Source organism: Hemitrygon akajei, chromosome 9, assembly GCF_048418815.1.
Source record: "Hemitrygon akajei chromosome 9, sHemAka1.3, whole genome shotgun sequence".
Classification (NCBI taxonomy): domain Eukaryota; kingdom Metazoa; phylum Chordata; class Chondrichthyes; order Myliobatiformes; family Dasyatidae; genus Hemitrygon; species Hemitrygon akajei.
The window spans coordinates 64,093,096-64,117,857 of NC_133132.1; the positions used below are offsets into that span (position 1 = coordinate 64,093,096).

General features: G+C 42.2%; 1 protein-coding gene across 14 annotated transcripts in view; it reads right to left on the reverse strand.

The window, feature by feature from the left end:
* Positions 1 to 24,762, reverse strand: part of disp1 (dispatched homolog 1 (Drosophila)) — a 513,892-nt gene that overhangs the window by 222,109 nt on the left and 267,021 nt on the right. Inside the window, exon 1 of one of the 14 annotated variants that reach the window (XM_073056156.1) lies at positions 14,975 to 15,115. The exons of 12 other annotated variants lie outside the window; for them this stretch is intronic. The gene's annotated coding sequence lies outside the window, so the exon portion shown is untranslated. Of the gene's footprint in view, positions 1 to 14,974; positions 15,116 to 24,762 lie in introns of those variants that run through there. One more of the 14 variants, XM_073056154.1, reaches the window with a different exon arrangement.

The window sequence follows — 24,762 nt, forward strand, 5'->3', positions numbered from 1 at the left end:
CTGACAGAAGGGATTACACTCATTATTCTGCTCCACATTCTGTATATACAAGAATAGACTATTTCAAACATTTGGAAAAGACAAGGACAAAATAAACACCTGTGGAATTGGGACAATAGATGTAAATGACCATGCACCTATATATTTATCTGTTGATTTTGACCTACAACCAAAGAATACTATTTGGAAACTAAATTCAAGTCTACTCAATGATCCGTACTTTAAGGAACAAATTAAAAAAGAAATTGGTCTCTACTTAGCATTTAATGATAATGGAGAGGTTTCACCTCCCATTTTATGAAATACTCTGAAGACGGTCTTAAGAGGGAAAATTATAGCGACACCTTCATATAAGAAAAAAATAAGGAATAAAACATTATAGAGGAATTACAAAATAGGCTGAGGGAACTAGAAAAAAAACACAAATTGAATTTGGCACAGGATACATTAGGGGAAATTAAAAGAATTAGGAATGAAATAAATAATTTGGCTATGCAAGAAATCAGGAAAAACTTAATGTTTCTGAAACAGAGACATTATGAAAGTGGATCGAAATCTATGAAAATACTGGCGTGGAAACTGGAAAAAAAAAAGATAGCAGAAAATACAATTCACAGAATTAGGGACCCAAGAACGAAAATGATAAAAAATAAGCTAAGTGAAATTCAAGAAGCTTTTGAAGTGTTTTACAAAACTCTGTATTCCAAAGTTCCAGGGGGAAGCATAACCCAAACTGACACCTTTTTGAATTCTCTAGAGTTACCCACTTTAAGCGAAGAACAAAATAGAAGGATGACTGCTGACATAACTGAAGTTGAATTAAAAGCTGCAATTAGTAGGCTTAAATTAAGCAACTCACCAGGATCAGATGGGTATATGACAGACTGGTACAAAGAATTTAAAAATGAGTTAATTCCTGTTTTACTCCCCACACTGAACTGGGCTCTAAAAAAGGCACAAATACCACCCAGTTGGAAGGAAGCGATAATCTCAGCTATACCGAAAGAAGGCAAGGATAAAATGGAATGCAGGTCATTTAGACCAATATCCGTTCTTAATGTAGATTATAGGTTATTTACCTCCATCATGGCCAAACGATTAGAGGAGTTTCTACCCATACTGATACGTAATGATCAGACAGGTTTTATACGACAATGCCAGACTCAAGACAATATATGAAGGACACTTCACATTATGGATCATATACAAAAAAATAAAATCGAAGCAATAGTGATAAGCATGGACGCTGAAAAAGCATTTGATTCAGTTAATTGGAATTTTCTTTACAGAGTTTTACATAGATTTGGTTTCCAAGACACAATTATTAAAGCTATACAGACACTATATGACAATCCTACTGCAAGGATTAAAATCAATGGATATTTATCAAATAGTCTTACCCTAGAAAGGGGCACGAGACAGGGTTCTGCATGGTCACCGCTACTCTTCGCGTTATATCTGGAACCATTAGCTCAATACATCAAATAAAATGAAGATATCAGGGGAATTATTATTAAAGGGACAAAGCATAAATTGGCTTGTTATGCGGATGACATTTTGATCTATCTAGGGCAACCAACATACTCTTTACCTAAATTGATGCAATCCTTTGAACAATATGGTCAATTATCAGGATACAAGATCAACATAGATAAAACCCAATTACTTTCATATTACTATCGCCTACCAAGAGAAATTGAAAGTCGATACCCCTGGGCATGGCACACAGAGTCTTTCAAATATTTGGGCATCATTATGCCAAAAGATTTGGCAAAATTATCAGAATGTAATTATCAGCCTTTAGATAAAAAAAATTAAGGAAGATGTGGCAAGATGGAGCCTGATCCCTTTTTTCAGTCTCAGTTCAAGAACTGAGTCTATTAAAATGAATATACTGCCCAGACTGTTATATCTCTTTCAGACCCTACCGATAGAGATTAATCAAAATCAATTCAATGAATGGAACAAGATGGTATCAAGGTATATTTGGTTCGTCTCAAAACTTTGCAATTAGCAAAGGAAAAGGGGGGATGGGGCTTGCCTTCTCTTAGAGATTATTATTTTGCAGCACAGTTGAGAGCTGTGATATGTTGGTGCAACCCATCATATGACGCTCAATGGAAAAACATTGAGGAGCGGGTACTTCCCATCCCCATACAAGCAATTTTGGCTGATAACAACTTGCAAAGGTACATAAATACTATTGATAACCCATGGGTGAAATTGACTCTTAAAATATGGAAAACTACTATAAAAGAATATAATCTAGAGGGAGATATTGCAATTCTTAAATGGTGTGCATATGACTCTGATTTTACACCAAATAAATTAGATGCTAGATTTAAGGACTGGACAGCTAACAGTTCTTTGGAACATAATGAAAGAAGGAACACTGTTCAGTTTTGAAATGCTTAAAGAGAAGCACTTATTAGAAAAACAAGATTTTTATTGATATTTACAGATGTGACAATATGCTAATAAGACGCTTAAAAATGTAACCAAGCCAAATACATGCTTGATAGAGCTCTTTAGAAAAGCATATAATTCAGATAATGGTAGTAGAATCATTTCAATCATGTATAAGGGGTTGTCAAATCTTAAAACACATTCGACTTCATACATTAAAACAAAATGGAAGAAGGAAGGAGGGATAATTATATCTGAGGAAGAATGGACAACAATATGGAGATATCAATGGAAGTGTACCAGTTCACAGAAATGGAGGGAGTTTGGATTTAAAAATCTTGATAAGATATTTTATTACATCCTCTCAGAAATCCCATTATGATGGTAACCTCCCTGTTTGCTGGAGAAATTGTGGAAATCATTATCATATTTTTTGGGACTACCCTGTTATCAAAAACTGTTGGAGGGGGATACACAGTGCCCTACAAGACATCTTTAAATGTGAAATACACTTGGAGAGTAAGACTATATATTTTGGATATATACCTCAAGAATGGTTGAAAAGAGATAAATATTTAATGAATATACTGTTGGAGACTGGTAAAAAGACTCTTACTAGGAAATGGTTATCACAGGAGAGCCCAACTTTAAATACATGGATGGAAATTACAATGGACATTTACAAAATCAAGAAGATAACAGCATCAGTTAATCATAAGCTGGAACAATTTGATTCATACTGGGAAAAATGGTTTAACTATATAATGCCTCATTGGCCTGATTTTATTCTCACAAATCAATGAATCTGTTGTAAAAAAAAAGATCACTCCCTACTTGTACATAGTTCTTTCCTTTTGCTTGTTTTTTCTTTCCACTCTTTTCTATAAATGTATACCCCAGATAAATACTTTGTGGAGATTTTGTGATATATATGATTATATGATATTGTTATGACCTCGGCCCCCTCCTTTGTGAGAATCGCAAGAGCCCTAGTCAAGGGGGGGTCAACTGACCCAAGAGGGGGAGAGACGTGCTGAATAGACACAGGAAATGGGAGAGAGAGAGAGAGAGGGAGACGTGCGGAAGATCACGTTCTCCCGAGAAGCAGAATAAAGGCGACATTGACTATTGTCTCATGGAGACCACGTGAAAAGCCCTCGGGCAAAGTGGGCTGGTTGAGAGAGAGATCGCATCACCTGCAACCTGATTGACACCTGCGATCCCGTGAAGAAGTATAAAGGAGGGTCTGAGGGGGGGACAACCCTCAGACGCACCAAGGAAACACACGAAGGAGAAACGCTAGAAATCCTGCGACAGCGTTTTAATAGCTACAGCCGGTGGTGGGGTCATGTGCGTCCTTCCCTTGCCTGGGATTGGCGACTTCACCACGGAAGACGGCCTAGCTACAGGGGAAGGCCACCGATGAGTGTTCATTCCCCAACGAGGCTCCGACAAACTGAACTACTCCAGGTTGGAAACCCGATCGGGTAAACTCTTAAATCCCTCTCTCTGTCTTTCTAACAAAAGTGCACCAACGCGACCGTTCCGCCGGCAACTAAGTGAAACTGCTGTGATCTAAAAGACCTTTAGATATCCAGCGAACGATATAAAATCTACATTACCCCTAGACGACGATCGAGCTTGTGTTTTGAATGTTTTGTATTAACCATACGTTTGTGCCCCTTTTTGAATAAAACGTTTGAAATTAGTAGCATCCGACTCAGCTGATCCCGCTATCTTTGCTGGTAAGTTACCTGGTTACGAGGTTACGTAACAATATATATGTACAATGTCTGAAATACATCTTATGGAAATGTTTATTTGATGAACTTCAATAAAAAATTAAATTACATAAAAAAAAGAATCTAGCTTATTCATCAGAATATGGCTAAAAAGAGATAGTATACCATAACCAATTATATTATCAGCATTCTGAGGGAGGGGGTCATCAGTGACCAGAAACATAACTATACCAGCCACACAAATACTGCGGCTACAAGGTCAGTTCAAAGATAATTCACTTCTTGGTATCCCATCTCACCATCTGCAAGGCACAAGTCTGGAGTGTGCTGGAATAGCCCCCAGTTTCTTAAGAAGCAGACCTCGTACCTTCTTGACTGGCACCTCATTAGGCATCCTAAACATTTAGACTATAATATATAGGAGCAGCCTTAGGGCATTCAGCCCATCGAAGCTGCTCTACCATTCAGACAGAGCTCATTTTTTTCCAACACCATTATCCTGCCCCATAATCCTTAACCCTTACATCCATCGGTAACCTTTCAATTTCTACCTTAAACACACCCAATATTCTTTCTAACAGCAGTGAACAGTGGCTGAAGCATGTACCATCTACAAAATATATCACAGACTACTCAGACAATGCCTCAACAAATGAGCAGCTGGTGCACAGGATTCCCATGTCCTGAGGATTCCTCACATTAGCCCAACTTGCGTTTTCCTTTTCCCACTCAACTACCCCAACTCTGCTCCATCAACTGGCCTAAACCCTGGAACTCTCTACGCAATAGTAATGTGGGAACACCTTCACCACTGGGAAGGCAGCTCGTCATCGTCTCCAGGTAACTAGAGATTGGCAACAAATGAGCAAAATCTAGTTTCATAATAAGCAATTAATTTGAAGATAAAGAGAATCTTTTTTTTTGATACGCTGTGTATCACTGGAAATCTCAACCCAGAGTGCACTGGAGCTGTGCTGAATAACTGAACATAATCGAGGCTGAGATAGATTTTGGACGGCATGAATATTAAGGATTATAGGCAATAAAACATTGCCCATGATCTGCTTGAGTTTAACCCTGTTATCTCTTGTGTTCAACATCCATCTACTAAATGACAGCCTCCACACAGCAGATCAAAATGGAATTTTTGACATCACTACCGTGTACAAGGTTTAAGAGCACCAAGCTTCCTTGTATTTCTTCTACTGCATATGGCATAGATATACAGATGATTTTTCTTTTATTTTCAAAAACCTAAACTGCAAGTTAAGTGCAGGTGGCTCTGAATCAAAAAACTGCACTCACGTTTCCACTACTTTTTTTTACTGTAAAACTTGTAGCATGAAAATCACTAACTACAGTACTCTGAAAAAAACTATGACTGTTCTGCAGTGCAAGACCAGTTTACTTAAAATGATTTGCATCCAGTTCGTATCCAGATGAAAGACATAACAATACCAAGATGCATGATGTTGAAGTGTTAACTACTTACTGGGGTGTATAGGCAAGTTATACTGCATTAAAATTAGGAATATTTTAAAAATTAGGGCCTTTATAAAACTTATGACTGTCAAATTAACTGCAGAAATTTCTATCTTCCTGTGGCATAAAGTTTTACAAGTTGCAGTTCACACACGAATCCTGAATGAAACACCACCACTGTAATAAAACTGCTCAAATGTTAAAAGACCATTTTTACAATAGTATTAACTTTCCAAAAGACTGCAGATGATTTAGGCTCAGCCAGCTCCATCACAGGCACAATTCCGTCCATCACAGGCACAATTCCGTCCATGACTGAGAATATCTTCAAGAGGTGGAGCCTCAAGAAGGCAGCTTCCACTACTAAGTACCCTCTTCTTGTCACTACCATCAGATTGAAAGTATAGGGGTCTGAAGACCCAAACTCAATGATTTAGGAACAGCTTCTTCTCCTGTGCTATCAATTTTTTGATAATTCCATGAGCACTATTTTTTTGCACTATTTATTTATTTTGTAATTTATAGTAATGTCCGTCTTTACACTATACTGCTGCGCAAATTAACAATTTTCATATCAAATAAGTCAGTAATAAGTTATTTGATTCTACCCAATCTCTTTGCCCACTGTGCACTGATGCAAAAAAATGATCAATTTCTATGATCAGCCTGAGGTGCATTATAAAGAGAATTTACCTCTCTGCAAAACCTGCATCCTTGAATAAACGCAGGCTCACATTGCAGAGAGTAACCTGAATCTCACAGCATGAAGATGGTGTTTACTCTTTAATTGTTCTCAATAAACTATTAATCAGGCATCTCTGGAAATCTTCTCGGTAAGTCTAGCCTTACCTTACAATGAATATTCCATCTGTTTTATGCAATCCTCCCCTCACTTCTTTTCAACTTAAATCTTTTTCTCCTCACAATCTCCATGTTAGGTCTTCAGACTAAAATATTAACCCTACTTCTCTTTCCACAATCACAAAACATATTTATTCACAGCTGAATAGGAACACAAAGTAAAAGAGTTGATAAATACTAGAATGTTTGTAGCAGCTTAGTGATATCCCTCCAGATTGTGGCTTCAAATCCCACTCCAGAACACCATTCCAATGCAGTGCTAAGGGAGTGCTGCATAAAAGTAAGCATTGCCTTATGAAGGGGTCACTAACTGAGGCATCACCTATATTTCTGAAAAATTCTTGAGGTACGTTCAGAAGTTGTCCTCTGTGCTCATATTCACCATACAGACCAAACCACTGAACCAGATATCCAACTCATTTGTGCACAGTGCATCCCCACAAGTCATGGAAAAATCAGCTGCCACATTTACATTAGTGCTTTATGGCATACTTCAATGGTGGAAGTCCTGAAGGGTATTGCCACGGAGAGCATGGTGAATATTTGGAATGAGCTTTCATAACACCTAAAATGCATTTGGTCAGATACTTGGATAAAAGGTCTAACATGGGTAAATGAAATTAGCTGCCAGTTTAATCACTACCACCATGGACTTTATCTGCATATTTCTTAAAAAGAGAAATCAAGGAATGACCTCCAAAAAGCTATCAGAGATGCAAAGAGACAAAGCCAGTCCAAAATCGCGTAGCTGTGTGAGGGCTTTATATAATGGGTCACAAAATTAATAGGGGCAACATTGGCACTAAGAGCACAATCCTTTCCAATGAGCTCAATGTACTGTATGCCTGCACTGAAATAATGTATGTCACCAGCCACCCAACAGTCTCCAGTGCACCTGAACATACAGTCACCACAGATGTAAGAACAGTCTTCCAGAGAGTGATCCCATGGAAAGCACTGACTGGATTGTGTCCCTGGCCATATCCTTGGATCCTGTACGGATCAGCTGGGTGGGGTATTTGCAGATGTTATTAACCTCTCCCTGCTTCATGCTGTGGGTCCCGCCTGCCCTCAGAAAACCACTATCATCACAGTACACAAGTTATGGTAGCGGCTTTGGTGATAATCTACCAAAATTCTCTGGACTTTGGGCAGGTCCTGGCGGATTGGAAGTTGGCAAATGGATGTAGGCAGAAGGCAAGTAACTATAGGCCAGTTAGTCTAACATCTGTAATTAACATCTGAAGCTATCATTAAAGAAGAAATAGCGAGATATCTGAAAAGAAATGGATCCATCAGGCAGACACAGCATGGATTCAGCAAAGTCAGGTCCTGATTGACAAACTTACTGGAATTCTTTGGGGATATAACGAGTGCAGTAGATAGAGGGGAACAGATGGACGTTATTTACTTGGATTTCCAGAAAGCGTTTGATAAGGTACCACATAAAAGACTTAACCATAAGAAAAGGATGCATAGAGTTGAGTGCGATATATTAGCTTGGACAGACGATTGGTTAACTAATAGAAAGCAGAGGGTTGGGATAAACAGGTGTAACTCTAGTTGGCAATCAGTGGTGAGCAGTGACCCGCAGGGGTCGGTGCTGGGTCTGTAATTGTTCATGATACATGTTAACAATCCGGAAGAGGGGACCAAGTAGTGTATCTAAGTTTCAGAATCAGAATCAGAATCAGGTTTATTATCATTGGCATGTGTCGTTAACTTAGCAGCAGCAGTTCAATGCAATACATAATTTAGAAGAAAAAAGACAAAATAATAACAATAATAAATAAATTACAATATATATATATATACACATTGAATAGACTAAAAATTGTACAAAAAGCAGAAATAATATACCGGTATATTAAAAAAGTGAGGTAGTGTCCAAGGGTTCAATGTCCATTCAGGAATCGGATGGCAGAGGGGAAGAAGCTGTTCCTGAATTGCTGAGTGTGTGCCTTCAGGCTTCTGTACCTCCTGCCTGACGGTAACAGTGAGAAAAGGGCATGCCCTGGGTGCTGGAGGTCCTTAATAATGGACGCTGCCTTTCTGAGACACCGCTCCCTGAAGATGTCCTGGGTACTTTGTAGGCTGGTACCCAAGATGGAGATGATTAAATCTGCAACCCTCTGCAGCTTCTTTCAGTCCTGTGCAGTAGCTCCTCCCCTCCATACCAGACAGTGATGCAGCCTGTCAGAATGCTCTCCACCGTACAATTAGAGAAGTTTTTGAGTGTTTTTGTTGACATGCCAAATCTCTTCAAGCTTCTAATAAAGTATGGCTGCTGTCTTGCCTTCTTTATGACTACATCGATATGTTGGGACCAGGTTAGATCCTCAGAGATCTTGACACCCAGGAACTTGAAGCCGCTCACTCTGTCCACTTCTGATCCCTCTTTGAGGATTGGTATGTATTCCTTCATCTTACCCTTCCTGAAGTCCACAATTCATCTTACTGATGTTGTGCGCGGCACCATTCCACTAGTTGGCATATCTCACTCCTGTACGCCCTCTCATCACCCCCTGAGATTCTACCACCAATGGTTGTATCGTCAGCAAATTTATAGATGGTATTTAAGCTATGCCTAGCCACACAGTCATGTGTATACAGAGAGTAGAGCAGTGGGCTAAGCATACACCCCTGAGGTGTACCAGTGTTTATCTCAGCGAGGAGGAGATGTTATCACTGATCCGCACAGATTGTGGTCTTCCGGCTAGGAAGTCAAGGATCTAATTGCAGAGGGAGGTACAGAGGCCCAGGTTCTGTAACTTCTCAATCAGGATTATAGGAATGATGGTATTAAATGCTGAGCTATAGTCGATGAACAGCATCAAATAACCATATAACAATTACAGCACGGAAACAGGCCATCTTGGCCCTTCCAGTCCGTGCCAAATGCTTACTCTCACCTAGAAATAGGTGAAGGTCCTGACATAGGTGACTGTATTGCCCAAATGATCTAAAGCCATGTGGAGAGATGATACTAAATTGCTGATGAATGCAAATTGAGTGGAAAAATTGTGCTGAAGATACGGCAAGTCTGCAGAGAGATATAGGTAGGTTAAGTGATTGGGCAAGAGTCTGGCAGATGGAATACAATGATGTGAGGTCATCCACTTCGGAAGGAAAAATGGAAGAGCAGATTATTATTTAAATGGTAAAAAATTACAGCATGGTACTGAGCAGAGGGACTTGGGAGTGCTCGTGCATGAATCACAAAAGGTTAGTTTGCAGCTGCAGCAAGCTATCAAGAAGGCAAATGGGATGTTGGCCTTCACTGCTGGAGAGACTGAAATTAAGAGCAGGGAGGTCATGCTGCAACTGTACAGGGTACTGGTGAGGCTGCACCTGGAGCACTGTATGCAGTTCTGATCTCCTTGCCTGAGGAAGGATATACTGGCTTTGGAGGCAGTGCAGAGGAGGTTCACCAGGTTGATTCCAGAGATGAGAGGATTAGACTATGAGGACAACAAATTGAGAACTAAACAACACACACAAAATGCTGGTGGAACACAGCAGGCCAGGCAGCATCTATAAGGAGAAGCACTGTCAACATTTCAGGCCGAGACCCTTCGTCAGGACTAACTGAAAGGATAGATACTAAGAGATTTGAAAGTAGTTGGGGGGAGGGGGAAATGTAAAAAGATAGGAGAAGACCAGAGGGGGTGGGATGAAGCTAAGAGCTGGAGAAGCTAAGAAGCAAAAGGGATACAGAGCTGGAGAAGGGAAAGGATCATGGGACGGGAGGCCTCGGAAGAAAGGGGAGGGGGGGGGGGAAGCACCAGAGGGAGATGGAGAACAGGCAGAGTGATGGGCAGAGAGAGAGAAAAAAAACAAACAACTAAATATGTCAGGGATGGGGTAAGAAAGGAAGGAGGGGCATTAACGGAAGTTAGAGAAGTCAATGTTCATGCCATCAAGTTGGAGGCTACCAAGCCAGTATATAAGGTGCTGTTCCTCCAACCTGAGTTTGGATTCATTTTGACAGTAGAGGAGGCCATGGATAGACATAACAGAATGGGAATGGGACCTGGAATTAAAATGTGTGGCCACTGGGAGATCCTGCTTTCTCTGGCGGACCGAGCGTAGGTGTTCAGTGAAACTGTCTCCCAGTCTGTGTCGGGTCTCACCAATATATAAAAGGCCACACCGGGAGCACCGGACGCATTATACCACACCAGCCGACTCACAGGTGAAGTGTCGCCTCACCTGGAAGGACTGTCTGGGGCCCTGAATGATGGTGAGGGAGGAAGTGTAAGGGCAGGTGTAGCACTTGTGCTGCTTACAAGGTTAAGTGCCAGGAGGTTTAGAGAACTAAACCTGCTTCGATCTCAACCTCATCAAGCTCCCTTACATTCCCTTATACTTCTAACAAAGGAGGCCATTTGGCCCTTTGATTTTATGCTTGCTCCTGGGAGCAACCACTTTCAGCTCATTCCCTCTCTATCATTGTTTTCTGTCAACATATTTTATCTTGCACGAACCTAAGGGATAAACTATACAAGTTAACTAGCCCATCAGCATCTCTTTGAGGAAGCTCACATGATCACAGATAAAGTGTGCAAAGCTCCACACAGAAAGCACCTGAGATCAGGATTGAACCTAGAGACCCTAGAACTGTGAGGCAATAGCACTAGCTTGCTGGTTCTCAGATGGGATCTCTGCTCCACAATGCTAATGGTGGCCTTGCCTTCAACCGTCTAGGTATTTGCTGTCAAATTCCTTTCTTACACATTTCTCCTTTAAACCCAAGCATTTTCTACACTATTTGACGGTTGCTTTGGCCTTACATGCATTTTAGTTCAGTTCTGTGGTGCATCCCCGGATATGCTTCCATCATTAGGCTCTTCACACAAATGCAGGCAATTATTGAACTGCTGGACAACATAAGAGAGGGCTCGTCACTGCCCGACACATTTGTGTTGTGTGTATAGCTGAGATCCATACTGCACACAGACAGAAACAGCACAGCACCAGTTCTTTAGCCACAATTTGTCTTGCACTTCTATAGATGGCAGGTTAAAAAAACCTCCAAAATATTAAATTAAAACACAACATGCCCAAAAGATCAGGATCATCTATGGAAAGAGAAATGTGAAATGTATACTGTTACTCTGTCCACAGATGTTGTCTAACCTGCTGCACACTTCCAGCATTCTCTGTTTTCCTCTGCACCCAGCACAGAATTCTCCGTAGCTTCCGCCATCCCCAACAGGATTCCACCACCAAGCACGTCTTTCCCTCCCCCTTACTTTCTGCTTTCTGCAGGAATCATTCCGCAGGTGACTCCTTTGTCCATTCGTCCTTCCCCACTGATCTTCCTTGCAAACCAAACAACCTGTCCCCCTCACTATCATTCAGGGCCCCAAACAGTCCTTCCAAGTGAGGCAACACTTCACCTGTGAGACTGTTGGGGTCATCTACTGCATCCGGTCCTCCCGCTGTGGCCTCCTGTACATCGGCGAGACTTGACGTAGACTGCGAGACTGTTTCGCCGAGCACCTACGCTCCATCTGCCAGACGAAACAGTATCTCCCAATGGCCACCCATTTTAATCCCACTTCCAAATTCCACCCGAAATGTAGACCACGGCCTCCTCTACTGCTGTGATAAGGCCACATCCAGGTTGGAGGAGCAACACCTTATATTCCATCGGGGTAACCTCCAAATTGATGGCAATGAACATAGATTTCTCAAACTTCCTGTAATTGCCCCTTTCTCCCACGCTCTCTTTCACCATTCCACATTCCCCCCTCTCACCTCAGCACCTTACCTACCCATCACCTCCCTCTGGTGTTCCTCTCCTTTCCCTTTCTTCCATGGCTTTCTGACCTCTCCTATCAGATTCCCCCTCCTCAGCCCTTTATCTCTTTCACTAATCAACTTCCCAGCCCTTTACTTCACCCCTCTGGAAAACTTCAACAGATATACTGTTGAGAATATTCTAACTGGCTGTAACACTGTCTGCACAGGACCGAAAGAAGATACACAGAGTTGTAGAATTAGTCAGCTCCATCACGGATACCAGCCTCCATAGAATCCAAGACATCTTCAAGGAGCAGTGCTTCAGGAAGGCAGTGTCCATCATTAAGGACCCCACCACCCAGGGAATGCCCTCATCTAATTGTTTTTGCACTACTTATCTTGATTTAACTACTTAACGTACATACATATTCTTACTGAAATTCAGTTTTTTTCTTTATTTATCAAGTATAGGTAGTTCCTGAGTTACGAACGTCCGACTTACAAACAACTCGTACTTATGAACCGAGGAAGGAGAACGGCGTCCGCCATTTTAAGTCAGATTGCGACACTGTCTGCCATTTTAAGTCGGATCGCGATGCCTTCCGCCATTTTAAGTTGTTGCCGTTGACCCTGTGTTGAATGTGTAACTTTGTATTTGGCTTAAATTTTTCTTAGCAAGATTCACCCTGATCCCCCCTTCCAGTTGGCTGGTTGCACAGTGAGATCAGCGCCATGTTTGAGAACGGAGGTTCCCGAGTTTGATCCAGTGTCAGACCAATCCCAAGCGTGCCGGGTTGATGTCAAGCTCCCAACTTGACCTCGTTAAAAAAAAAACACTGCCACCTACAATTTAAATTCCCACACGGAATATTGAGGAGGATCAAATACCCAAACCGAGCACAGCCCCCATTTGTCCCATTTAACCTGTCTCAGTGTGGTGGAGTTTAGGACCTGGGGAATTCAGTACGGTGGTCCTTAAGATCCAGTGGACCTCGGGAGCCGGCACAACTCGTGACCCGCCGCCCGCAGTGTTTCTGTTCCATTGACGGGAAGCGATCACGATTGGAAATAAAGTGGAAACAGTAAAGCGTTTGGAAAGAGATTAAACATCAACGGTCATTGGAAAAGCGTTAGGCTACAGTCGGTCAACGATCGGAACAATTTTAAAGGATAAAGTGAGAATAATGGAGCATGTGAAAGGCCCTGCCCCGATGAAAGCTACAATTATTACTAAGCAACGCAGTGGTTTAATTATTGGAATACATACATTTCTTAAGTGTTTTATATGCATAGAAAGGTAAAATATATACTATACACTAAGACAAACGTTTGACTAACTGATGCTAAATAATATCAGATGTACTTGTTCCGACTTATGTACAAATCCAACTTAAAGACGGACTCAGAAACGGAACTCATTTGTAACCCGGGGACTGCCTGTATTGCATTGTACTGCTGCTGCAAAAATAAAAAATTTCACAACATATACCAGAGAAATTAAACCTGATTTTGAATCTGTTCACAAACAGGCAATGCTTCAGTAAGGTGGCATCCATCGCTCACCATTCAAAACGTATCTTGTTCTCATAACCACCATTGGGAAGGTGCGACAGGAGCCTGACGATCCACACCCAATGATTCCGAAACAAGCTTTTTCCCTTCAGCTATCAGATTTCTGAACAGTTCGTAGATCATGAACACTGCCTAATTATTCTTTTTTTTACACTTTTAAAAATAATTCATAGTAATTTTACTTCTTTGCATTATACTGTTGCCAAGAAACAACAAATTTTATGTAATATGTCAGAGCTAATAAATCTGACTGATTTTGATATTTTATTTTCTTTCATTCACCTACAAGAAAGTGCAACTTAAGCAGCAGAACAGAGCCTCCAACAAAACTACAGTCATAAAAGTATCTCTCCTTAGTTTCACATTGAGGGCAAGGAGCCGAAGCTTAAGGCTCTTACGTACTGCACTGCTGGCTGACAGAATGAATGCCTGTGCTTTCAACTGCTGTGTGCTAACTCCATTTGTGTCACTATGGACCACCGCCAAGTAGAGGTGGACATTTCCTAATGGGAAAGGAAAGGTAACCTATGACCCAGTCAGCTTTCTTTAATATTTCCAAGCCATTTCTTCTTATAGCTTCGTAGACGCTGAGGTGTCTGTGCCACCTATTACCCTGCCCTCACTGACTGTAAAAAATCAGAACACTGAGAACAGTTTGCAATGGTTGCAACCTCAGTGGGTCGAGACTGGAGGCTACTACAAATGGTTAATTGATGTAGAAATACTAGGAAAATATGCTTCGGAGCAGCTTCTTAATTTTACATTCTATAACATAACTCGAGGACAGCACATTCTGACTCCCAGCAGACTGAAGAGCTTTGATACACCAGCCCACCCAGCCCCTGTCACCCCTAGTAAATAAAATCACAATACATAAAGCAGAGGCACCAGGCTCGTTAGCAACACCACCACAGGCTTATCCCAGGCAAAATACCGTACAAGGAGAAATCCAAAGTCTTTATAATTATTAAAATAAAGCAGGAAAATCAGGTTTCTACATAATCTTCAACCTGGCTCTCTCAAATAAATAAACCCATTCACTAAATTAACTACTTTAGGACATCAGGGATGCATTCAGCAAATAGCGGTCTGGAAAGAGATAGTTAATCCACACACACACACATACACACACACACACACTCGTGTGGTTTCTTCACACTTACCAAACTTCTTGGAAATTAAGAAATAATTTCACATAATGACTGTGGTTTCAATTAGCAACATCAGTGAAGGTTTGGATTTCACTTCCTGTGGATAAAGCAGCTGCGGCATTCTTTACACCTCTCAATATTTGCTTTTGAGCTCCACTTTAGTAATTCTCACATTCTGCTAACCATAGGGTATAAAACCTTCAGCCGCGAAAACAGTCGCTGTCATGTTTCTCTCTGGAGCCTGGGAACAATTCAAACATGCAAAGCAACCCATCAGCAATAGGAGGAGAGAATCAATACAGCAGCTTCATTTAGCCTTACACAAATTAGATCAATATATTTTCTCTCACACCCAACTCCCCAACAAGTTACACCTCCCTCCCATAGTGAAAAATTAATAAAATTGCAACATAGCAACATAATATGCCTTATTATCAGGTCAATATCTCATTTGGAATCCTCTATTATTCCCCCATCGCCATGCGAAAATGTTCCATTTAAAACAATATTTATTAAAAAAGATGGGAATGGGTCTCAAAATTGATAAGTCAATTAAGCTGAATTAGAGCTCAGCTGGTTACTGGAAAAGTACAACTGCACTTGCTAAAATAACTTCTATCTGAAGAAATGCAGCCCAAGTTATTTCCGATCTGTAACACGGAAACAATACACACAAAATCAAACTGCATGGAGAGATACCATTCTGACTGCTGTAACCTAGAGGCTGATGAAGCTTTGGAATTCTCTGCCCTGGAGGATTAGGACAGTCATTGTGGATTATATTCAAAATGGTAGAATATGGAACATAGAACATTATAGCTCAGGAACAGGCCTTTTGGTTCACAATGTTGTGCTGAACTAATTAAATTAGTAATCACATGCCCAACTAAACAAATCCCTCCTGCCTATACAATGTCCATATATTTCAATTTCCAGCACATTCATGTGCCCAACAGCCTCTTCAATGTCCCTACTGTATTTGTTTCCACCACCCTGAGTAAAAATAACTTGCCCTACATATTTCCTTTGAATTGACTCAACTCACTTTAAATGCTTTTGGTATTGGGCATTTCAACCCTGGGAAAAAGATACTGGCTGTCTAAGAGTAGACAAAAAAGCTGGATGAACTCAGCAGGTCGGGCAGCATCCATTGAAAGAAGCAGTCAATGTTTCGGGTCAAAACCTTTCGTCAGGACTAAAGAAGGAGGAGGCAGGGGCCCTATAAAGAAGGTGGGGGTAGGGTGGAAAACCAATCAGAGGAAAGATCAAGGGGTGGGGGAGGGGAAGCAGGGATGGGATAGGCAGGAGAGGTGAAGAAGGAATGTAAGGGAAAAGCACTATGGGTAGTAGAAGAAGGCAGAGTCATGAGAGGTGATAGGCAGCTAGAAGAGGAGACAGAGTAGAGGTGGGCTGGGGAAGGGAGAGGGAGGGAATTACCGGAAGCTGGAGAATTCGATGTTCATACCAAGGGGCTGGAGACTATCCAGACGGTATATGAGATGTTGTTCCTCCAACCGAAGTTTGGCCTCATCATGGCAGTAGAGGAGGCCATATATGGACATATCCGAATGGGAATGTGAAGCAGAGTTGAAGTGAGTGGCAACCGGGAGATCCTGTCTGTTGTGGTGGATGGAGCGGAGGTGCTCGACGAAGCGGTCCCCCAATCTGTGTCGGGTCTCACCGATGTAGAGGAGGCTGCACTGGGAGAACCGGATGCAATAGAATACCCCAACAGACTCACAAGTGAAGTGTTGCCTCACCTGGAAGGACTGTTTGGGGCCCTGAATGGTGGTAAGAGATGAGGTGTTGGGACAGGTATAGCACTTACGCTTGCAGGGATAAGTGCCAGTTGGGAGATCTGAGGGGAGGGATGTGTGGACCAAGCAGTTGCGGAGGGAACGACCCCTGCAAAAAGCAGAGAGGGGTAGTGAGGGAAAAATGTCCTTAGTGGTGGGGTCCTGTTGAAGGTAGTGGAAGTTGCAGAGGATAATATGCTGGAATATGTAATATAATATATAATATATCTGGTGCTCCTGGTGCAGCCTCCTCTACATCAGCGAGACCCGGCGCAGATTGGGGGACCGCTTCGTCAAGCACCTATGCTCCGTCCGTCACAACAGACAGGATCTCCCGGTTGCCACTCACTTCAACTCTCCCTCTCATTCCCATTCGGATATGTCCATACATGGCCTCCTCTACTGCCATGATGAGGCCAAACTTCGGTTGGAGGAACAACATCTCATATACCGTCTGGGTAGTCTCCAGCCCCTTGGTATGAACATCGAATTCTCCAACTTCCGGTAATTCCCTCCCTCTCCCTTCCCCATCCCACCTCTACTCTGTCTCCTCTTCTAGCTGCCTATCACCGCTCTTGACTGTCTTCTTCTACTACCCATAGTGCTTTCCCGTTAGATTCCTTCTTCACCTCTCCTGCCTATCCCCTCCCTGCTTCCCCTCCCCCACCCCTTGATCTTTCCTCTGATTGGTTTTCCACCCTCTCCCCACCTTCTTTATAGGGCCCCTGCCCCCTCCTTCTTTAGTCCTGACGAAGGGTTTCGACCCGAAACGTTGACTGCTTCTTTCAACGGATGCTGCCCGACCTGCTGAGTTCATCCAGCTTTTTTGTACCTCTTGATTTGACCACAGCATCTGCAGTGCACTTTGTGTTTACTAAGAGTAGACAGTAGTCGGCCTAATGAATCCATTTAACTAGTTTATGGGCAAGCCAACTCTAAATCCAAACAGCTCGTTCTCCATGGATCCCATGCATCTTTACCTTCTGAATGAGAGAGTACTGATGTAAGATCACTGGTCATAATCTTATAAATATCTACCAGGTCTCCCCTCAACCTCTTCTAATCCAGAGAAAACAAACCAAGTTTGTTCAACCTTTCCTTACAGCACACGCCTCTAATCCAAGCAGCATCCTGGTAAACCTCTTCTGCACCTTCTACAAAGCCTCAAAACCCTTCCTATAATGAGGCCACCAGAAACAAATTCAATACTCTAGATGCAGCCTAACTGAAGTTTTAATAAAGCTGGAGTTAACTTCCTGGCTCTTGAACTCAATTCCTCAACTAATAAATGCAAGCATACCACAAACCTTCTTTACTACTCTATCAACCTGTGTAGCCACTTTCAGGGAACTATGAACTTGGACTCCAAGACCTCTAGGCTCATAAAAACTGTTAAGGCCGTTGTCTCTTTATATTTGATCTCCCAAGGTACAACACTTCACATTTGGCCGTTAAACTTTGGCCTTTTCTCCACCCATATCTGCAGCTGGTCTACATCTTGCTATATCCTTTGTCAGTCTTCTGCACCATCCACACCACCACCAACCTTCATATCATCCGCAAATTTACTAGCCCATCAATGCTTTTATCCAGGTCATTTATATATGTAATAATAAGCAGTGGATCCAGCACAGATCCTTGTGGAACACCACTAGTCACAGACCTCCAAACTGAATAAGTCTCATTGACCACTACGCTCTGTCTTCTATGGGCAGGAGTTAATTACCATGGATCCCATGCATCTTTATCTCCTGGATGAGCCTCCCATGAGGAACTTCATCAAACATCTTATTAAACTCCACATAGACAACATCCACAGCACTACCTTCATCAAACATCTGCATTGCCTCCTCCAAAAGCCCAAATCAAATTAGTAAGACACAACTTGCTTCGAACAAAGCCCTTTCTGCTTGTCCCTGCTTATGCTATAGTTTTCTAATTGCTCATAAATTCTACCCTTCAGCATCCCTTTCCAGTAATTTCCCTACCATTGACATGAGACTCAACGGTCTATAATGTCCCTATTTCCCTTTTTAAATATTGGAACGTCATTAGCTACTTGCCAATCCTCCGAGACTTCGCCAGGGGCTAGAGGGGACACAGATTCTTGGATATTACAGAAATCAGGGATTTAGGGAAAGGCCAGGAATATTGTTTTGCGGTAGATCAGTCATGATCTTGATGAACAAGACAGCAAACTCAAAGGATCAGATGGTGTACCCTTGCTCCGACATCATACATTTTTATAACTAAAGAAAAATCTCTTGGCTGGTTTCAGGCTAAGAGCGAGCTCTTTGACTGGCTAAAACTGAGACAAAATACAACTTATCATCTCTTGGAGAAAACAATCCACATAGTCATGTGCTCCTGCTCTTTCCCCACAACTCCAAATGTATGTGGATACTGAACTTGAGCAGCATGGCAGTTTAAGATGGCATTGGTGAAGAATACAACTAAATACTTTATAAACAATACTTTTTCTTGTAAGGTTTATGGCAAACGATCACCAAAAACAATAGACAGGTGAGCAAAGTTAAGGCTGAGTTGAGGGTCGAAGTGTGCAGGTGTGAGGTGAAGTCGAGGCATGTTCAAGGCAAAGTCTGGGCAAGAGGAGCAGACCAAAGGCGGAGAGGAGATGAGGCAGATTCAAGGCCCATCCACCTGGACCAAGAGTGAGGTTTGATAAACCTAAGCATCAGACCGATTTGGAAAGGTCAGGTACAGGCCGAAACATGGCGGAAGAGTCCAGGCCCAGAGCGTATCGGTGCAATGGGGCCCAGGTCCTAGTGAAAGGAATGATCCAATGTTTGGATAATTTAATCATGGGGCCAAATTGATTGAAAAATTGGGTGGTAAGTCAAGATGCGAGGTTTGGGCCAGTTCTGCTTGCTGTCCCGCAATGTTTACTCGGCTCTGTGCTGAACTGAGGTTGTGGCCTGCACGGGCTTTCATGTCTATGGACTCACTTTTGTGCTTACTTTTATTGGTTGCATGTTTTCCTCTCTGTACATTGGATGTGTCATGGTATTTTTTTTATGGGTTCTTTTGAGTTTCTTTGTTTTGTGGCTGTGTGTAGGGGGATGAATCTCAAGGTTGTATAATATATACATACTTTGATAATAGGTGTACTTTGAAGTTTTGAGAGAGCTTGAATGTGATGCCTTTTAACATGGAACACAGAACAGAATAGCTCTAGAAAGGCCATGCAACCATGAGGTGCTGATCTATACCAAATGTCCTCTTCCTGTGTATCATCCTAATCCCATAATATTCATGTATCTAAAAGCTTCTTAAAATCCACCAGTACAATAATGAACAGGCCATTTGGCCTACAAAGTTGTTGCCAATTTACACTAAATATCCTCCTACTATGAATAACTCATATTCCTCCATTTCCTTCATAATCTTCTCTTTATCCACAAGCCTCTTAAACTCCATCAAACTGCCTGCTTCCACTACTACCTCTGGAAACTGATTCCAGGCACCTACCACACTCTGTACAAAAAAATTGCCCCTCTAACCTTAAAAGCATGTCCTCTGGTGCCTGACATTTGTACTCTAGGGAAAAGATTCTGACTGTTTGTTCTAATTATGACTCTCATCATTTAAAAAAGAACTATCAGGTCTCTCCTCAGCCTCCAATTCCTTAAGGAGAACAACATGAGTTTGCTCAACCTCTCCTTATAGCTCATACCATTTAATCTTGGTAAACCTCTTCTCCACAGTCTCTGCCTCCTTCCTATATCAGGGCAACCAGAACTGCTGGCAATACTCCAAAAGTGGTCGGAGTGAAGTTTTATAAGCAGAGGATTGCAAGAGACTGCAGAGGACTGTAGACTCAGCCAGCTCCGTGATGGGCACAGCCCTCCCCATCATCGAGGACATCTTCAAGAGGTGGAGCCTCATGAAACTCATCCATCACTCAGGATCTCACTACTGTATGTGGGACAGGCCCTCTTCTTGTTAACGACCAATGGGGTAGAGATACAGGAACCTCAGAAACAACTCATAACGATTCAGAAACAGCTTCATTCCATCCGTTCAGATTTCTGAATGGTGTATGAAACCATGAATTGTTATTACCTTGTTATTACTTTATTGCAATATTTATTATTTATAGTAATTTTATGCCTTTGCACTGTACTGTTGCCACAGAATAATGAATTTCACATCATATAGGAGAGGAATAACAAACTTGATTCAAAGTTACTCAGATTTGTGAAGGCTAGATATGGCAGCTATAAAGTATTTAAGTCACAGTGGATAAATTTTTGAAGCATCAGAGAAATAAGGTCATAAAGTCTTAGAACATTACAGCACAGGGACGGGCATATCTAGTCCAAACCGAACTATTAATCTGCTTAGTCCCGTCAACCTACACCCGGACCATAGCCCTTCAATCTATGTACCGATCCAAGCTTCTCTTAAATGTTAAAATCGAAACCGCATCCACCACTATGCTGGCAGCTTGTTCCACACTCACACCACCCCTGAGTGAAGAAATCCTCGCTCATGTTCTCCTCAAACTTTTCACCTCCAATAACCCCTAGTGCTTGTCTCATCTGCTCTTAATGGAAACAGTCTGCTTGCATTTACCATATCTAACCCCTCATAGTTTTATATGCCTCTATCAAATCTGCTCTCATTCTCCTATGCTCTCAGAAACAAAGTCCAAACCTATTGAACCTTTCCCTATAACTCAGGTCTTCAAGTCCTGGCAACATCATTGTAAATTTTCTCTGCACTCTTTCAATCTTATTGACATCTTTCCTGTAGGTAGGTGACCAAAACTGCACACAATACTCCAAATTAGGCTTCTCCAAATTCTTATACAACTTCAACATAACATCCCAACTCCTGTACTCAGTACTTTGATTTGTGAAGGCCAATATGTCAAAGTTTTCTTTACAATCCTATCTATCCATGATGCCACTTTCAAGGAATTACGGATCTGTATGCCACTTGGCATGATTAACTTATTATTTAATTATTTATGATTTTATATTGCTGTATTTCTTCACTATTCTTGGGGTTGGTGCGGCTGTAAAGAAACCCAATTTCCTTCGGGATCAATAAAGTATGTCTGTCTGTCTGTCTGTCTGGATCCCAGATCCCTCTGTTCTACTGTACGTCTAAGTGCCCTACAGTGCACCATGTAAATCCAACTCTGGTTTGTCCTCACAAAGTTCCACACCTTACACTTGTCTGCGTTAAATTCCATCCGCCATTTTTCAGTCCATTTTCCAGATAGTCTTCCTCACTGCCCACTATGCCCCCAATCTTGTTGTCAACTGCAATTTGCTGATTCAATTTACCACATTATCATTCAGATGGTTAATACAGATAACAAACAGCACTGATCCCTGCAGCAGACCATTAGTCACTGGCCTCTAGTCTGAAAGGCCACCATCTACGACCACCCTCTGGCTCCTCCCACGAAGTGAATGTCTAATCCAATTTAATACCTCATCTTGAATAACCAGCGACTGAGCATTCTTGATCTACCTCCCATGCAGGACCCTGTCAAAGCTCTTGCTGAAGTCCATGTAGGTAACTTCCACTACTTTGCCTTCATCAACTTTCCCAGTAATTTCCTCAAAAAACTTTTTAAGATTGGTTAAACACAACCTACCATGCACAAAGCCATGTTTAACTATCCCTAATTAGTCCCTGTCCATCCAAATGCTTGTATATCCAGTTCCTTGGAATACCTTCCAATAACATACCCACTACTGATATCAGGCTCACCAGTCCACAATTTCCTGCTTAATTCTTAGAGCCTTTCTTTAACAATGGAACAATATTAGCCACCCTCCGATCCTCCAGCATTTCATCCATGGCTAAGGATGTTTTACATTTCTTTGTTAGGGACCTGTGAGTTCTGCACTAGCCTCCTAATTTCCCTTAAGACAGCAAACACCTCTACCTTTGTAATTTGTATAGGGTCCATGAACTCACTGATGCATTGCCTCACTCCTATAGACTCTGTGTCTATAACCTGAGTATATACAGATGTAGATCTCCCCCATCTCTTTTTGCTCCATGCATAGATAATCAATCTGATCTTTCAGAGGACTAATTTTGTCCCTTGCTCTCCCTTTGCTCTTAATACATCTGTAGAAGCCCTAAGGATTCTCCTTCACCCAGCCTGCTGGAGCAACCTCGTCTTCTGTTAGTCCTCCTGATTTCCTACTTGTGTTCTCTTGCGTTTCCTATACTCCTCACTTGTTCCTGTCTGCCCCTACCTGCTATGCACATCCTTCTTTTTCTTAACCAGGGCCTCAATATCTCTCAAACCAGAGTTCCCTAAACCTGTTATCTTTGCCCTTTATTCTGACAGGAACATACAAACTCTGTACTCTCAAAATTCCACTTTTGAAGGCCTCCCAATTACCAAGTACATCTTTGTCAGAAAACAACCTGTGTCTCAATCCACACTTGCCAAATCCTTTCTGATACCATCAAAATTAGACTTTCTCCAATTTAGAATCTCAACCCAAGGACCCGACTTACCCTTCTCCATAATTACCTTGAAACTAATGGTGTTATTTATTTATTCATTTAGAGATACCATGCAGAATAGGCCCTATCAGCCCTTTGAGATGCACTGCCCAACATCTCCGATTTAACCCAAACCTAATCACGGCACAACTTACAATGACCAATTAACCTGCCTGGTATGTCTTTAGATTGTGAGAAGAAACCCGAGGACCCAGAGAAAACTCATTTATTCCAAGAGGAAGACATATAGACTCCTTACAGATGACGTGGGAATTGAACTCCAACCTCTGATGCCCCAAGCTGCAATAGTGTTGCACTAACCACGACTCTACCTTGGATTACTAAAGGCAATGTGTTCCCCTAAACAAACTTCTGTCATCTGCCCTGTCTCATTCCCTACTAACAGGTCTATGGGAATCTGCCCTGTCTCATTCCCTACTAACAGGTCTATGGGGATCTGCCCTGTCTCATTCCCTACTAACAGGTCTATGGGAATCTGCCCTGTCTCATTCCCTACTAACAGGTCTATGGGAATCTGCCCTGTCTCATTCCCTACTAACAGGTCTATGGGAATCTGCCCTGTCTCATTCCCTACTAACAGGTCTATGGGGATCTGCCCTGTCTCATTCCCTACTAACAGGTCTATGGGGATCTGCCCTGTCTCATTCCCTACTAACAGGTCTATGGGAATCTGCCCTGTCTCATTCCCTACTAACAGGTTTATGGGGATCTGCCCTGTCTCATTCCCTACTAACAGGTCTATGGGAATCTGCCCTGTCTCATTCCCTACTAACAGGTCTATGGGAATCTGCCCTGTCTCATTCCCTACTAACAGGTCTATGGGAATCTGCCCTGTCTCATTCCCTACTAACAGGTCTATGGGAATCTGCCCTGTCTCATTCCCTACTAACAGGTCTATGGGAATCTGCCCTGTCTCATTCCCTACTAACAGGTCTATGGGAATCTGCCCTGTCTCATTCCCTACTAACAGGTTTATGGGGATCTGCCCTGTCTCATTCCCTACTAACAGGTCTATGGGAATCTGCCCTGTCTCATTCCCTACTAACAGGTCTATGGGAATCTGCCCTGTCTCATTCCCTACTAACAGGTCTATGGGAATCTGCCCTGTCTCATTCCCTACTAACAGGTCTATGGGAATCTGCCCTGTCTCATTCCCTACTAACAGGTCTATGGGGATCTGCCCTGTCTCATTCCCTACTAACAGGTCTATGGGAATCTGCCCTGTCTCATTCCCTACTAACAGGTCTATGGGAATCTGCCCTGTCTCATTCCCTACTAACAGGTTTATGGGAAATGGGGATAGAAGGGATGTTGAGGCCTGCACAGATTAGCCGAGATCACTTTGAATGGCAGGGGAGCCTGAGATGACAACTGGCCTACTCCTGCTCCTACTTCAGTCTCACAGCAAAGCAATAGGCCCTTTGGATCACTCTGTACTGTCCATCAAAACACCAATTTTTACCACCCCATTTAATTCTACCC